Below are 6,009 nucleotides of genomic sequence, written 5' to 3'. Positions count from 1 at the left end.
TATCTGACTTCTAATCAAATTATTTCTATTTCAACTAGCAGAAGTGACCTTAGAGTAATTTTTTAAATTCCAGCTAGCAGGAGAAACATTAGAGAAATTTTTATATTCCAGCAAGCAGGAAAAAATGAGTTAGAGAGACTTTTTTTAACTTGCCCAAAGGCATTGGGTAATACATAGCAGAACAGGTACATGAATTCAATCTGCATGATACTTTCTTTATTGCTTTTATTTGAGGGACTAGCTGCACTGAATTCCAGTACCAAATGAAAAAAATTTTTTGATTTTATTACTTAAATAACAGTTATAGTTGTACAATTAATGGTTGAATCATCATTACATGTGCAATAGACTACCTTGAATTAAATCCATTTTACTTTTGCCTACAGGGCAAATTAAGCAGAATCAATATCAGGCCTTATTAAAATAAACTTTTGTCTGTTTTCCTTCTACGCTCCTAAAACAACCCTGTCCTCATCAGCCAGGAGACCCATTCATCTACCAGCCTATATGTTGAAATGGATTGATGAAATCAATGAAACTGTGAAAATACAGGACTTCTACTAAGCCAAGATAAGACTTAGAACATAATTGGGGAAAAAAAAGCATAATTGAAAAAGTGAGAAAAACTTAGAAATATTTACTTCCACAGGTCTAGGTCTTATGACAATATTGACATGGAGTTGTGTAAATGACTTTATGGCCTTTTTAAACTTTATGTAATCACATGTTAATTATTTCAAACAATATACAAAAACATATTATCAAAAAAAGTATTCCATTCCTGTGTTCCAGTATTCTCAGTTCCTTTCTTAAAAACATCATCAAAAACATCATAATTACCAGCTATTTTCTGTATCACAGGCTTCACTTCTTTCAATAAGACTTACCTTGAGTACTCTAAATTTTCAGCACACCCTGCGCTCTCCAGCCTTATTTCATGCTCTTTTTTCTCTTACCACAGATTTTACTCCCTCTAGAGCACACACACACACACACACACACACACACGTTACTCTTAAGAAGATTGAAGCTCAGAGTCTCAAGTCTCACTCAGACTTAAACAGCCTGTAAGGATAAGAATATATATATATGTTAGAGGGGTATAAATAACATATATAAATTTATGTATTCCCTTATTATTTATATTTATTGTTTATTGTCTCTCTTACTAGAAAGCAAGTTGCATGAGCACTTGGATAGTCTGTATTTTAACCATACACTTTGTATGCGTAAAACAGGCATTGTCATTCAATAAATATTTTTTGAATTAAGTGGATAAATGGCTGGATATATCCAGAAATAGCCTATGGCTAGTAAAGCATAGTATGTCTATCTCCTGTATCTCTTAATGCTTTTCTACTCAAAGGTTAATGTGTGTGTATGTGTGTGTGTGTGTGTATATATATATATCATATATAATATATGATATATATATAATATATAATATATGATATATAGTATATAATACATTATATATAATAAATAATATTGTAAATGTTGTTTTCTTTTACATAAAATTTCCCAAGATTTTTCCAAATTAGTAAATATAGATTAACAATGTACTAAATTAGTACATGTATATAAAATTAGTATAGTACATAAATTAGTACACAAAGTATTATCTTTAAATACTTTAATTTTTCCAAATTAGTACATTAGTACATATATGCCTCATTCTTTTTTAACAGCTACATAGGAATTTATTGCGCTTTGCAAAATTTATTTTGGCACTCCAGATTGTTTAAAATAATTTGCTACTACAAACAATGCTGTAATGAATATCCTTATGTAAGTCTTCATTCTTATGATATGATAATATAGTATAATATCATAATATAGTACCTATAGAGTAAGTTCCTCAAATAAAATATGTGCTTTTTAAGTAGTAATGAACACTATCAAATTTCCCTACAAAGAGATTTTCCAATTTACTAAAGATTATCAATGTGCCCATTTTTCAATCTTCAGCCAATATGGCATGCCATGGTTATCTGATAGGTGAAGATGGTACAAAGTGCAACTTAAATTTGGATTTGTCACACTATAAATGATGCTTATCATCTTTTATAAGATCCACTGGGTGTTGTACAGCCTTTTCTTATTGATATATGAAAGAAATCTCTTTGCTTATTAAGAAAATTAGCCCAGATACAGTGGCTCACACTTGTAATCTCAGCACTTTGTAAGGCCGAAGTAAGAAGACTGCTTGAGCCCAGGACTTGAGATCAGCCTTGGAAATATAGTGAGACTCTGTCTTCATGAGAAATAAAAAAATTAGCTGGGTGTGGTGGTACGTGCACGTAGTCCCAGCTACTCAGGAGGCTGAGGTGAGAGGATCGCTTAGACCCAGGAGTGAGAGGCTGCAGAGAGATATGATAGCATCACTTCATTCCGGCCTGGGTAATAGAATGACACCCTGTTTCAAAAAAATAAAAACAACAACAAAAACCCCCCACAGATCTTAAAACTTAATTTCCCATTCCAGCAGGTGTAGCTTAAAAAAAAGAAAAGTAAAAGAAATAAAAGAAAATTAGTGCGCTTTGTTGGTCTTTCTTCATCCAGCTTATTTATACATTGCTTTTTTGTGTGTTTTATACCTTGAACAAATTTTTGATTTTCTTTAAGTCAAAAAGACCATGGGTTTCTTTTCTAAAAAATGAGCTCTGAGTTTTTGTCATGGCCATACAAAATAATGTTTTAATCCCCATGTTAATTTTGGTACTTGCATAATTTTCGTGATTATCTTTAAATACTTTATGCACCTGGAAGTAATTTGGATGAACAAAATAATGTAGGAATACAATTTTATCTTTTTCTAGATTGCTGTAATTTCTCTTAATGGAACTCAATAGGTCAGTCATATTTTACCTTGTTTTTTAGTAATTCCTCATTTCTATTTAAGTTTATTTTATTGTTTTTATTGTTCTTTATTTTCATCCCTTCTTATCACTAAATATTTACATAAATATTTTGGAAGATAAATTCAGTCTTTCATCACTAATTATGATACCATAGGCTTTATGTAAATGCAAATTATCAAGCTGAGAAAATTCCCTTTATTTTTAGTTTTCTGGGTTCTTTAAAATCATGAATAATATTGAATTTTGTCAAATGCTCTTTCTGCATCAATTGGTATGATACTCCTAAATCCGATCTTTAGTCCATTAATATGGTAAAACCGATTTTCAAACATTGAACCAGCCTCACATCCCTAGAATGAACCACACTTGGTGGTGTATAATTAATTTTTAAACGCTTGAATTATATTTTCTAATATTTTGTTAAACATTTTTGCTATGTTCATGAAGGACGATATTTGGTTGTTTCTGTTTTTGGTAATATTTTTGGTTTTGGTATCAGAATAAAATGAATTGGATTCATTTTTCTTATATTTTAGAAAGAGATTGTGTAGAATGTTAATTCATCTTTAAACATTTTATAAAATTCTCCAGTCAAATTATCTGGAACTGGAAAATTCTAATTTATATTTACAGGGCTATTCAAATTATCTATTTCATATTGGATTAGTTATTCTTTGTGTTCTTCAAGGAACAAGTTCCTTCTATCTAATTTGTCAAATTTATATGTGTAGAACTATTTATAGTATACTCTTATTATTCATTTCATGCCAGCAGTGTCTATAATGATATCCCCTGTGATATGGTTTGGCTCTATGTCCCCACTGAAATCTCATCTTGAATTGCAATCCCCACAATTTGAGGGAGGGACCTAGTGGGAAGTGACTGTATCATGAGGGTAGTTTCCTCATGCTGTTCTCATGATAGTGAGTGAGATCTCATGAGATCTGATGGTTTAAAAGCTTTTGGCAGTTTCCCCCAGCTTGCTCGCTCACTCTCTCCTGTTGCCATGTGAGGAAGGTCCTTGCTTCCCCTTCACCTTCCACCATGATTGTAAGTTTCCTGAGTCCTCCACAGCCATGCAGAACTATGAGTCAATTAAACTTCTCTTCTTCATAAATTACCCAGTCTCAGGTAGTTCTTTATAGCAGTGTAAAAATGGACTAATGCAGGAGATTGGTACTGGCAGAGTGGGGCACTGCTATAAAGATACCTGAAAACATGGAAACGACTTTGGAACTGGGTAATGAGGAGAAGCTGGAACAATTTAGAGGACTCAGAAGAAGAGAGGAAGATGTGGGAAAGTTTGGAACTTCCTAGAGACTTGTTGAATGGTTTTGACCAAAATGCTGATAGTGTTATGGACAATGAAGTCCAGGCTGAGTGGTCTGAGATGGAGATGAGGAACTTATTGGGAACTGGAGCAAAGTTACTCTTGCTATGTTTTAGCAAAGAGACTCGTGGCATTTTGATCCAGCTGTAAAGATCTATGGAACTTTGAACTTGAAAGAGATAATTTAGGGTATCTGGCAGAGAAAATTTCTAAGCAGTGAAGCATTCAATATGTGACCTGGCTTTTTCTGAATGGATACGGTCATATGCATTCACAAGAGATGGTTTGAAATTGGAACTTATGTTTAAAAGGGAAGCAGACTGTAAAAGCTTGGAAAATTTGCAGCCTGACCATGTGGTAGGAAAGAAAAAACAATTTTCTGTAAAGAAATTCAAGCCAGCTGGAGAAATTTACATAAATAATGAGGAGCTGGATGTTCATAGCCAAGATAAAGGGGAAAATGTCTCCAGGGCATTTCAGAAATCTTAATGGCAGCACCTCCCATCACAGGCCTGGAGGCTTAGGAGGGAATAATGGTTTCATAGGCTAAGACCAAGGCCTTGCTGCTCTTTGGAGCCTTGAAACATAGCACCCTGCATCCCAGCCACTCCAGGTCCAGGCGTGAGTAAAAGGGGGCCAATGTACAGCTCAGGCCATTGCTTCAGAGGGTGCAAGCCCCAAGCCTTGGCCGCTTCCATGTGGTGTTGGGCCTGTGGGTGCACAGAAGACAAAAGTTCAGCTTAGGGAGCCCCCGCATAGACTTCAGAGGATGTATGAAAACACCTGGACGTCCAGACAGAAGTCTACTGCAGGGGAGGAGCCAGCATATCCTTTTATATAGATTTTTTTGGTACTCCTTTAGGTATTATGTTATGCACACCTGACTTATAGTCTATGGAGTCAATATTTTACCAGCTTGAATGATGTGGCAACCTAACCTCCTTTCTATCCTTTAATCTCCTCATTTATAATAAACTGTCAAATATTTTTTCTATATACATTGAGAACTATATCGGTGTCATAGTTTTTGCTTCATCTGCCAAGTATAATCTAGAAAACTCAAGAGGAAAAGAAAAATAGTTTGCATTGCTGTATTTTTACTCTTTCCTTTATGCATTCTAATTTTCCTGATGTTCCAAGATTCTTTCTTGGTCATTTTCTTTTGGTTTCCAGAAGTTCCTTTAGCCATTCCTTTAGGTTAAGTCTGCTAGCAACAAATTCTCTGTTTTCCTTCATCTGAGAATTTTTTAAAATCTCCTTTCCATTCTTGAAGGATTCTTTTCCTGGATATATGATTCTGGTTTGATAGGGTTTTTTTTTTTTTTTTTTAGCACTTCAGATATGTTACACCCCTTCCATGACTTTTGATAAGAACTCTGCTGTCATTCTATCAGTCTATTTGTATTTCTTCTATAGCTAAGGTGTTGTTGTTTCTCTCAACACCTATCTACAAAAGAAATATCAATATCAAGCTTCTGAAAATGAAATATATATTAATGTATTTTATATATAAAATAATATATTAATTATTCATTATATTAAAATGAATATAGTTTATTCAATATTTATTAATTGAATTAAAATATAAATTATATTTAATATATCAATTGATTTAATATATTATTTAACATATATTTATATATTAGTTAAATCAATATATAATTTTCAGAAGTTTGATGTTGATATGACTTTTGTAAATTTCTTTGAGTTTATCTTGTTTGGCATTAACACAGCTTCTTCAATATGTAGGTTTATGTTTATTGTCATATTCAGAAAATTTTCAGCCATTATTCCTTTAAATATTTTTTCATCTCCCCC

Source organism: Pongo pygmaeus, chromosome 2, assembly GCF_028885625.2.
Source record: "Pongo pygmaeus isolate AG05252 chromosome 2, NHGRI_mPonPyg2-v2.0_pri, whole genome shotgun sequence".
In the NCBI taxonomy this organism is placed as follows: Eukaryota; Metazoa; Chordata; class Mammalia; order Primates; family Hominidae; genus Pongo; species Pongo pygmaeus.
This window is presented reverse-complemented; position numbering follows the sequence as displayed.